The sequence below is a fragment of the Schistocerca americana genome, chromosome 3 (assembly GCF_021461395.2).
Source record: "Schistocerca americana isolate TAMUIC-IGC-003095 chromosome 3, iqSchAmer2.1, whole genome shotgun sequence".
Lineage (NCBI taxonomy): Eukaryota > Metazoa > Arthropoda > Insecta > Orthoptera > Acrididae > Schistocerca > Schistocerca americana.
The window spans coordinates 716,020,653-716,033,634 of NC_060121.1; positions in this window are offsets into that span (position 1 = coordinate 716,020,653).

Below are 12,982 nucleotides of genomic sequence, written 5' to 3' on the forward strand. Positions count from 1 at the left end.
CCGCATTTGCCTAATCAAACTGCCTGAACAGTTACGACATATTATTTTGGCAGGACGTTGCAAAGACGACATTGAAGCATTTCAAGGACTCTTACAAGAACTGGAAATTGACACTGACAATCGCGGAACGCAGGAGCACAACAATTACAGATCACATCCATCGCAATTCCGCGATGAAAGAAATAATAAGTGGACACGACAAGGCTATTCTCACAACACAAATCGTGACCAAAACAGACACCACCCGTATGACAACCGTTGGCAGAGTAGTAATAACTACAGGGAAAGATCACCTCTCTGTGGTAATGACTATCACAGAGACAATAAGATAAACAGACAATATGGGAACCAAAATAAATACTATCAAGGGAGACAGAATAACTTCCGATGCAACGGTCCAGCGCGCAGTTACCATTCAGGGAGAAATTCTCCACCACTTAACCGACAAGAAAGAAACTACAGGAACTACCGACATGACGACAGACGATATATTCGTAACGACAGACCTGAATTGCATCAGAACTGGCGGGATTCAAACAGGGCAGGGCCTTCTCGTCAGAGTGAATTTGTAGAAGTTAGGTCTCCTAATCGCAATAACGGCGCGCGCCAACAAAAAGACAGACAATGACTCGCGCAGCAGGCAGCCGCGTGCGCCCGCTGGCTCCGAGAAAAATAACATAAGACGCTAGCCTGGAGAATAATTTTAGCATTCTTTACCGATGTATACAACATGATAATTGCTTTGAAGTTGAAACTCTGTGCACTAGGAAGAGTAAAGTTTTACACCTCATTTCACATGTAAAACCGATTATTGAAAGATAATCTGCTTTTTAACTTTTTCTTTGCCGTAAAACTTTTCAATTGACGCTACTAGTATGCTTTGTCAGACTTAAGAAACTGTTAACATGCAACAATGTTTGAAGTTAAATATCCAGTCTAGAACCTAGGGAACATTTTTAAACAGAAATTACGAATGCATTGTTATTGTGAACAGACCACACAGTGTTATTGTGTGTGTACATTCTTGCTTGTTAGTTGCACGACTACGTAATGACTATAAGGCTTACATACTTAGGACACATACTGGTACTGCTAATGAGATTCTAATGCAACATTTTGGTTTACTTGAAAATACATTCCGGATTTAAAGTACATTCAGTGAGATACCAGATGACATAGTGGTTAGTTTATGTGACAGCTACACGGTTTTATCACGATGCTACTAATGAGTGACAATTTACAATGTTGCTTTTGCGGTGTATCTGTTTTATATCTGCACAGTTTTCTGTATTATTCTGGAAAGTAAAACATGTTTTAATAGTAACTTTTGTGGTACAGCTACAATGAGACAGCCTTTTCCGTAGCACAACAATACGTTACAGCACAGTACTTTCTTCATCACGGCAATAAGCGTAATAAGTGAGATATCTATACGCAAAACATTTCACCTTTGTGTATTATGAGGTAAGTACATTGACTTCTGCAGAACGTAGCTTTCGGAGGACGATAACTACGACACTTCCACAGAGATTATCTTACAGCAAGACGCACATTTAGCGCTACAGTACACGTATTTGAGTGATTAATTTTGTACTTGAAACATTTATTTTTAAAGATATTTGAAGTACAATGATACAAAGGTTTTCAGTGATACATTTCATTCCATTGCTGTAATCTGTAACACCTGAGGGTACAATTACATTAATCCTCAGGGGGGTATATGCCTACTTTGTGTACCATGTGTTTGGGAAGCACAAGGAGCCCTAGCTAATATGGTATTTTCTTATACAAATTTACACATCGGTACCATATTTCACTAACACACAAATTACACAGCTATCTGATCATTTAACTGAGAGATAAAGATTTTTTTTACTACATCAGTGACAGTTGTTTACGTAATTATACAGTTGGATAACTTCACACTTAAGAAATTGTATTTTGTCTGTACTTTGTAAACTGTTCATATTTTTTCGGAATCATTGTGATACTATGAGAGCTTTGAATGATGTATTTGGTATGAGATCATGATTTTTAAAGTACGTTTGAGGTAGATGACACTATTGAAATGAGCAGAGAATTTTTTTTAGGGTTTGAAATTATTGCAGAAAGCTACGACGTTTTTGAGATTTGACTGAGGTGTTATGATGTTATTTTTACGACGATGTGTATTATGCTGTTGAGGTATGTTTATGTCAATAAGATGATGCTACCATATATGAGTAATGTGATTACGTGTTTATATGTATATGAATAATGAATAGAAGTTAGGGACTCTTGACTTGTGAAACAGGATGTTGGAAACCAAGAATCGTACTTTAAGAGTTATGAAATGTGTGTAAATGCGTGAATGTATCACAATGCCGGCGAAAATTTTTTTGGACACTTATATTTATAGGATTTTGTTTCTACAGATTTGCAACGCTAGTTCTTGACCTGTGAAATATTTTTATGTGAGACTGTCACTGTAGCGGAAACTGCTGTCGTAAATATTTCCGTAAGAAAGTTAAGTGACCACCTGCACGTAATGCGTCGCGGGCACCCACCTGGGCGACAGCCGCCCGAAAAAAAGGCATTAGCCTTTCAGCGGCACAGGTAGAAAAAAAAGGGAGGCCATTATCCTCACTTAATTTATGTTATTTACTGAAATGCTTATGAATTGATGGGAAATATTCTTACATCTGCAAACCTGATAATGACAAGTGTCTTTCTACGAGAGTTGAGAGCTACTGACTTACGAAATGCCACATAGCTATTAATGATGTTTTTATGCTTTGGTTTGCGTAATTGCTTATTTCATTTGACATCTGTTTTCCAGCTGTGTTGCAGCATTGGTTTCATAAAATAAAATTAAATGCATTTGCTAATGTGAACACTTTCTGTCAACAGATCTATTAAATAATAATTTTGTGATCCACATTCTTCAAAAAAGGAGCACTTGGAAAGGAAAGAACAATAAGAAGGGACTAGTAACAGTAACTGGACACATAATTTTCTTTTCAAGTTCATGGTAATATTTTTTTTATAATAAGTTGTTGTGGTGCACCACTTTAATTACATAGACATTAAGATGTGAATATACATTTCCCTTATCTGCATTGTTGTTTTTACTGTAATATTTTTTCTGCTTGAGCTATGTCATGTTTAGGTATAAGTTACTGCTGTTTGCCAGGCATAGTGTTATTGAATTTGACTTTACATTATCCTGCTAAGCCAGTTTTACTAATGATTTATTTTTATTGTTTGCTGCACATTGCCTTAGATTAGTTGTAATATTACAATTGCTTTGCTAATTTCTTAATGCTGCTTGCTTCGCAAATCTGCTTTTTTTCATTGCTGTTTATATTAATTGTTTTATGTGATGCTGCATTGCCTCGTCCCTTAGTTTAGCATCTGAGCTCAGTAGATTTAAGTTAGCTTAAGAGGGGGTAGACTATATAAGAACCTAGCTTTGATGAATTGGAAGAAATGCATTGAGAACCTATAAGAAAATGGTTTGGCCAAAAAAGTAGTGTACAGTGGGGAAAAACTATTTTTGAAAGAGGATATGAACAAAAAAAGTAGGGTTTAGAGACAAAAAGTTTAGGTAGGATTTTCTTGGAAAGAAATGATGTAAGATAGTGGAAAATAAATAATGAGGTAAGAAATATGTGAACATATAAATACAGAAAGCATGCTTGGATAGAATGTTTTGGTGGAAACAAATGTTGAAATAAGACGAAAAATCTATGGAATGACGTTTTAGGTTGGACTGCAGTACCAAATGTTACACTGAAAACAAACCCTGTCCTTCCCTTTTGTGTTATCCCACTATGTGTTTGTGTACCCTTGTGTATTTCTTTTCTTCCTGTCTCTGTGTACTGTTTCATAGAAATTTTTTTCTCTTCTAATACTAAGTTACATTCACTATGATGAGGAATACTATTATCCTCAAATACAATTGGCATTAATAATGTGTTATTTACTTTGTAAAGATGTTTAGACATTATTTATTCTGTTTTGTGTTAATGCTCATGTGTAAAGTTGATGTTTCAAAAGTTACTCTGATCTTTTATGTATTTACTTATGTCATAATTCCTGTAACACTGATGTATATGTTTATTTCTATTCTTTTGTAAAGCCCCTATTACTACAAATGTTATCTGTATTATTATGTTTTTAATGATGTTTTCTGTATCTTTGTAATTGTATTCTTATGTTATAAAATTGTAATTGTCACCATTCATCATATTATTAACTTGTAAGTTACATTTCACTGCACACATTTCTGTTGGTCATAGTATATGGACAATATGTGAGAAGTAGGGACTGTTAGTGTTTGCACGTGTGTTAATAATTCAGCAAGGGACTGGATAACAGCATTGCTGGTTCTAAGGACAATTCCAAAAACTTTGTGAGTGCTCAAGTGGTGGTTATGGACTTGATATATTATCCGCAAGACTCTTCAATGGTGATTGTGCACCTGCACAGTCACAACAGATGGCTGCTGGCCATCTCTACAAGGACTACAGTGGGTCTGCATCTTTGATGACCCACCAATACCATTATCTCTACAAGGACTACAGTGGGTCTACACCTTTGCTGACTCACCAATACCATTATTTCTACAAGGACTGCAGTGGGTCTGCACCTCTGGTGGCCCACCAATACCATACTCTCTACCAGGACTACAGTGGGTCTACTCTGTGTTGACCTACCTACCAATATTCTTCAAAACGTCGAATGACTCTGCTGTGGGTTTGCTATGTTGTGGCCCATTACCTGTCTGCATGTCAAGAGTCAGCACTGTCTTTCCGTTGGAAGGACAACACTACTTCTTCAAGACTGCATGGAAATCCACTACTTCTATGTGCATTTTCTTTTACTGCTCAGACTTTGAGAAAAACTCTGCATTTTTACTATGATGAACAATGTCGACTGTCTTTATGGACTGTGAGAAAATTTTAGCTTTTGACCAACATTGTATCAATAAGTGTGTGCATTTGATTTCTTTGTTATTGTAATTATGAAAAATTTTTTTTCAAATCTGTATTGGCCACTGCCCAATCCAATTTGTAAAAATTTTTGTGGGGAGCATGGGGGCTATGTAAGTAGGCTGTTTAGGTTTTTTTATTGGTAACGCCACCTCTGTATGAAAATCACTGGCTGTGCTGTGTGCAGTCTGTGGCTGCTTTGCATTGTTGTAATACTCGCCATTGTAGTGTTAGGCAGCTGGATGTGAACAGCGCGTAGCGTTGGGCAGTTGGAGGTGAGCCGCCAGCAGTGGTGGATGTGTGGAGAGAGATGGCGGAGTTTTGTAATTTGTCATGAACTGCTATATTTATATATGATGATATCAAGGTAAATACATTGTTTGTTCTCTATTAATATCTTTCATTTGCTAACTATCCCTATCAGTAGTTAGTGCCTTCCATAGTTTGAATCTTTTATTTAGCTGGCAGTAGTGGCGCTCGCTGTATTGCAGTAGCTTGAGCAGCGAAGATTTTTGTGAGATAAGTGATTTGTGAAAGGTAATAGTTCAATGTTAGTCAGGGCCATTCTTTTGTGGGGAATTTTTAAAGTCAGATTGCGTTGCGTTTACTAAATATTGTGTGTCAGTTTAAGCACAGTCATGTATAAATTGTTCAAAGAGGAAGTTTCACTACGACACGCTGCATTGTTGCCCAATTTATTCAAGATGACGGCGATGACTTCATCCAAGATGGGGTCATGTAGACTTGGCAACAGTGCATGATATCATTCAAGATGGCGGAATTTGGCGGGAAAATAGGCCAATTGTGCTACGTCCACTAACCTAACCTTCGAGAAAAAATGGCGGGAAGTTTGAATTTTGGCGGGAAAATAGGTCAATTGGGCTGCACCCACTAACCTAACCCTCCAGAAAAAATAGACGCAAAGTTCAAATTCCAAGAGGATAATGCATCCAAAACCTTACTTTTCTTTATTATTAGTCATTATCATTTGTTAACATTCATTATCATTTATTATCATTCATTATCATTCATTATCAGGTCAACTGTTTCCGATGTGATAGTGAAGTGGAAACGTGAAGGGACACGTACAGCACTAAAGCGTACAGGCCGACCTCGTCTGTTGACTGACAGAGACCGCCAACATTTGAAGACTGTCGTAATGTGTAGTAGGCATACATCTATCGAGACCATCTCACAGGAACTCCAAACTGCATCAGAATCCACTGCAAGTACTAAGGCAGTTAGGCAGGAGGTGAAAAACTCGGATTTCATGGGTAACTGGCTGCTCATAAGCCACACATGACGCCAGTAAATGCCAAATGACGCCTCGCTTGGTGTAAGGAGCGTAAATATTATAATATGGAACAGTGGAAAACGGTTGTGTGGAGTCACGACGAATCACGGTACACAATGTGGCGATCCGATGGCACCGTGTGGGTTTGGCGAATGCCCGGTGAACGTCAGTTGCCACCTTGTGTAGTGCCAACAGTAAAAATGGTTCAAATGGCTCTGATCACTATGCGACTTAACTTCAATGGTCATCAGTCGCCTAGAACTTAGAACTAATTAAACCTAACTAACCTAAGGACATCACACACATCCATGCCCGAGACGGGATTCGAACCTGCGACCGTTGCGGCCGCTTGGCTCCAGACTGTAGTGCCCAGAACCGCACGGCCACTACGGCCGGCCCAACAGTAAAATTCGGAGGCGGTGGTGTTATGGGGTGTTCGTGGTTTTCATGGAGGGGGCTTGCACCCCTTGCTGTTTTGCGTGGCACTATCGTAGCACAGGCCGACACTGATGTTTTAAGCATCTTCTTGCTTCCCCCTGTTGAAGAGCAATTCCGGGAAGGCTATTGCATCTTTCAACACGATCGAGCACCTGTTCATAATGCTCGGCCTGTGGTGGAGTGGTTACACGACAGCAAAATACCTGTAATGGACTGACCTGCACAGAGTCCTGACCTTAATCCCATAGAACACGTCTGGAATGTTTAGGAAGCTGACTTCGTGCCAGATTTCACCGGCAGACATCGATACTTCTCCTCCGTGCAGACCTCCGTGAAGAGTGGACTGCCATTCCCCAAGATTTATGACTGAACGTAAGCCTGCGAGAGTGGAAGCTGTCATCAAGGATAAGGGTGGGGCAAGCCCGTACTGAATTCCAGCATTACCGATGGAGGGCGCCACGAACTTTTTAGAGAGGTTTCTGGATGCTTTTGATCACACAGTGTAAGTACTGCAAGCAAAAGTGACTTTGTCTATAAAATATTGATACTTTATGCACTCATAAATGGAATTCAGGAAAAATCTCTTGTAGATCTATATTCAGTTTTCTGTACATTGGCTACACATTTTCTACGTAAGCCATTATATCAATGAGATGAGCAGGCGCTTCTGAGACATTTATATGATAGAAAGTACGGTCAACGTGGTGCACTAACCCACAGTGATGCCATAGGTGTGGCAGCCGCGCGAGACGGAGCGGCTGCAGTTTTGGTGCGATCTGCCTGGCTGTCGGCAGTGGGGAGACAGCGGCCCGCTGCCCACGTCTGCGCCATCGCCGGCCGGCTGTATTTCGCTGCTGACGCCTCCCCGGCCGACGGCTGACATTTATTGCTGGGGAGAGCGCCTCAATTTCACCGGCCCCCAACGCGCAGACCATCCACGTATTCTTTGTCGCACCAGCTACTAGACTGCCAATAGCGAAGAACACGTTTTGTGACGAAGCTGGATCACACACAAAGCAACTGCTCCTGAAGAAATAGTAAGTCAATTTCCGCGAAAATACACTATCTGATCAAAGGATTCCGGTCATCTGACAGGGGTTGCCCTTTATCACAGCTCGAAATGTGCTGCGTTCATTTCCGAGGTGTCCAAGTGTCTACGGAGGAATGCCAGTCCAGTCTTCCTCAAGTGCCGAAATTCGAGGAGGTAGTGGGACGGGACAATGAGAAGGCGACTACGTTTCAGGAATCTTATGATCCAAAAACCATTGCCTCAGACATGCTGATTTACGATAGGGTGCATTCTCATACTGTTAACAAAAAATTGTCACTGTGAACAGTTGCTCTACACTGCACAATATGTGATGTAAATGTTGTAAAATGTCTTCTTGTGCTTCCTCACATACCGTTGTATAGAATTCAGTAAGTGGAGCGCACATTAAATACGAGAAATACCTCCATACTGTCCGCCTGCTTAGCTGAGTCGTAACGCGCATGAATCCCATGCAGAGGGTGCGGGTTCGATCCGCGGTCGGGTTGGACATTTACTCCGCTCGTGGACTGGGTGTTGTGTTGTCCTCATCATCATTTCACCCTCATCACCGACATGCAAGTCGCCCAGTGTGGCATCGACTGAAACAAGACTTGCACTATGCGGCCAAACTTCCCCAGATCGGGCCTCCCGGCCTACAATGCCACGAGATCATCACCTCCATACTCTAACACCGCCTCCTCCGTCTGCACTAGGGCTCTCCCGACATTCCCAAGCACAAACACTTCCATCTTCCATCTGAAAGAAGTTATAGCGTGATCCATCAATCAAAAAATCTTCAGATGTGTGTGAAATCTTACCAAGGGAGGACTCGAACCTCCGCCGGGACCAACCGCACAGTCCATGACTGCAGCGCCTGAGACCACTCGGCTGATCCCGCGCGGCGATCCATCAATCCAAATAAATCGTTCCTGCTTATCCTCCGTCCATTGACGTCGCTCTAAACACCATCTTAAACGTCGTTTAGCATTGATTACAGGTATACTCGTATGTGGGTTATGAGGAATTCTTTGACCAATGTATTCAATTCGATATAAATCATTCCGCATGTTGTCCTGGCTGGACTGCTGGCAGCGCTTTGTATCTCACAAGTGACTCCTTATGGTGATTTCATGAGATTTTGCACAACCACCCCCAGCACGCTCAACAGTTCTTTCCCCGACTCGGTTTCGCTGTCACCGTTCCTTCCGGTTTGCACTTCACAGTCACATCACTAACAGTGCATTCGATATACTAATTCTTCCCAGCAAGTTTGTTCTGATAATTATTGTCCATAGTCATCTCCCTCTCTGCTATTATTACATAAAATGCAATATAACACGTAAATATTTATTACACACAAAATTCTAATGGAAGAACGTCTAATTACTAAAGCTTTATGATTTTTACGAAAATTGCTCCATTTAAAGCTTATTCAGTATTCCGAACTGTAGGCCTACCCTATCTTCAATTAAATATTCGGTAGTGTAATGCAGAATACCGTGCAGACTTGCCTGCATAATCAATACATGTTATTAAAACATATTGACAACAATATATATTCTTAAACAGAATGAAGTGTAAGCAAAATGGCAGTACTTGCTGGTACTATGCTTCAACTTACAACTACATTGTACATACCATCAGCGTAAATACTTCTTCAAATCCTTGTGCGGAAACAACCCTTGATTTTATTTCCTCCTGCATCTACTAGTAAATAACTATATCCATGTTTGATACTGATTACCTTGTAAGGCTCTGCATATAGCAATTGTCATTCCTTATTTTTCTTACGTAACACTGACGATTTAGAATCTGTCCGCAGAGACGGCTCGATAATTTCCCATTCTATCATTCTTCTTAGATCTTTAGTAGAAGACTTCTTTTTGGTCCATGGGACTGAGTATGTGGCGCGGCAAAATGTATCATGTGGCATTAGCTTAATATGGTACAATGACAATATCGGATTTCTCTGAAAAAATATCTAAATAGTTGCCGAACAACTAATTTTCATCAGATTGTTGACCAGTGGTCAAATACACTGATTGTCTTACCTTGGAGGAAGTCGATTCAATTCTACAAGGAATGTATCCTGCCTTCGTGTCAGTATAATAGAATTCTCAATTGTATAAGTTATTGTTAATTTGCGATACCTGCGGCCCCTACACATTTCCGTGATTACTCTGAAGTATTAGCCATGTATCTGTCTCGTCTTTCCCTTTGCCAATGCCACTCTCCCACCTTCAATTGAAACGTTGACTTCCCCATTAGGGAGGTCAATGTTTGCTTTCTCTTGCGGACAAACTTGCAACTCATTATACAGGCCACCAACATCCATTAACTACTAGAAAGGCGCATAATATTTCCAACTGTTCCTGTACCTGTACCTGATACTTAATGGTTTGCGACCGAGCGCCAATAGCACCAGTCACCGTGCAGTTTTTTACTGGAAACGTTGGTAACTTACAGACCTGACGTATCCTCTTAAAGATTTCTAGACTGATTACGTTAACTGAAGTGCCTGTATCCTTATATTATTCCAGAAATATTTGCTTCGACCACTGCTTTTATTCATTCAGTGCCTTTTTGTGGACAATAACGAGGTTCGTTTAATAGATCTTGTTTCAATTCGGTGCTTTCGTGTATCTTAATGCTCCAAAACTATTGCCTGCCACAGCGATGTCTCACTGCCAACAAAGCAGAGCTTATGGAGACCTAACCTCGTTTGCGAGTGAAACGTTCCGGGACGGATATTGTCCGTTATATCTACGATTCTCACACGCTGGTTTAACTTTTGCCATTGCGGTGCACTAGAGTTTATTCTTTGTGCAGGATTATGGCTAACATTATTATAGTCGCTTATTCTGACGTCAGTATCCGAGATAGTCACCTTGTGCAGAATTTCGAGTATTTCTCGAATTTTCATTACTATTTTGGTCTGACTTGAGTGTGTCTTTCATGCCCACAATTCCTGTTAAAAAGGTGGATGACCATTTCTGTTCTGTGGCCTTCCATGATTATAATTGTACTCATTTTTGCTTCCATTGCCATAGTTATTGTGATTTGGCAAATAGTTCTGCTTCTCGCGTTTGCACGGAGGTGAATTACCATTACTGTGCTCGCCACTCTCGTTTATAAATTCTTGTATTAGAGTAATAGAATCTAACAGTGACATGAAATGTTCCATCTCATGTTCCGGTACACCTTCCCATAGTCCCGACCTGGAGCTAACGGAGTACTTTTTGAATGCGTTAGGACGTCCATTGAACATCAGACCCCAGCATCCAACATCAGCACCTCCTCGGATTTCGACACTTGAGGAAGACCTCACTGGCATTCCTTCGTAGACACTGGGACACCTCGGAAATGAACGTGCCGGCCCCTGTGGCCGAGCGGTTCTAGGAGCTTCTGTCCGGAACTGCGCTGCTGCCACTATCGGAGGCTCGAATCCTGCCTCGAGCATGGACGTATGTGATGTCCTTAGATTAGTTAGGTTTAAGTAGTTCTAAGTACAAGGACGACTGATGACCTCAGATGTTAAGTCCCATAGTGCTTAGAGCCTTTTGAACCATTTGAAATGGACGCAGCAGACTTAGAGCCGTGATAAAGGGCTACTCTGACAGATGTCCGGAATATTTTAATCGGGTAGTGTATTTTCACGAAAATTAGCTTACTCTTATTTCAGTAGTAGTTGCTTTGTGTGTTATCCAGCTTCCTCACAATGCGGGTTTTTTGTTATTGAGAGACCAGTAACAGGCGTGACAAAGAATACGTGCACGTTCTGGGCGTTGGGGGCTGGCGAAATTGAGGCGCGGGCTGCCCAACGATAAATGTCAGCCGTCGGCCGGGCAGGCGTCTGCAGCGTAATACAGCCGGCGGGCGGGGGCGCAGACACGGGCTGTCTCCCCACTGCCGACAGCCCGGCGGATTCCAGCAGAACAGCAGCTGCTCCGTCTAGCGCGGCTGCTATCCCTACGTCATCAATGTGGATTAGTGCACCACATTTTCCGTACTTTAGACTACATAAATACCTCAGAAACGCCTTCTCATGTCGTTGATATAATGGCTTACGTAGAAAATATGTATCCAATGTACAGAAAACTGAATATAAATCTATAAAAGATTTCTCCTGAATTCCATTTTTAAGTATATGAAGTGTAAATCATTTTAGACAAAGTCACTTCTACTTACAGTAGTTATCTGACTTTATATCACGTTTTTATTCGATCAGAATAGAGAAAGTTGTAGTTTTATCTGCACCGAGGAGAACATCAGAAATCATGAATCTTAGTCAACTCCGAGCACTCTTCGTCCTTAAAAATACAATGCTGAAGGGCAGTGCTGTATAAAAATTGCCCCAGGATTCGAGAAGTCAGTTTCACCCGCCGTGTGTGGATTATTCATTGTATTCTGACTAATTTAATGGGATGTGTGGTGCTATTATGAAGATTAGGTTTTGATTTCTAGCTCACAAAGATGAATCCATGTTTTTCTAACAAAATAGAGAAGGATATAGAAGGAGGAGAAGGGGGGGGGGGGGTGGGGGAAGGACACTAAATGAAACATCACACTTTGAGAGACTATCTGATGTTCTTCAGTGATTTGCTAAGAGCTAGCCAATATGAACCCATTTATCAGGATGACGTTGTACCGCGTATAGTCTGCATGGATGCACTGATTCGGTTGAAAAGGGAGTATGAAACAGTTGAATCCGCTTTGAGGTAAGCTAGTGCATAACTGTTGTAACTGGTTCTTGATATCCTGGATAATAGCATAGGTGCAGCATTGACGTCTGACCTCGTTCCACAAGTTGTATCGGGGACTGATCTGGGACACTTGTTGGCCAAGGGAATACCTCAGCAATACCTTAACGGTTCACAGAGTCATGTGATGGTTCGATGAGCGCTATCCTGTTGTGAAGCACTGCACGGCAATACTGTCGCAAAGGGGTAACGCAGGTTGTCAATGATGTACTGATGTTGTAGGGTGCGGGTGGTGCCTTCTGATCGACTCACACCATAAACTACAGAGACCTGCGACCTGCGGGTTGCCAACCTGTCAGACACCTGCAAGCCAGGGCGGGCCACCATTGCCCCTGACAGCCGCTTCAGTATTGAGGGCGCCATTTTCGCCGGACCAACCGTTACTGGCTTCTGTCTGCGAGACACGTGACATCAGACATTTCCCGGGTTTCCTCTGCCAGGCGGTCCTCATACAAAAGGCGTTGAAAATGTTTTGCACAGTCGTCTC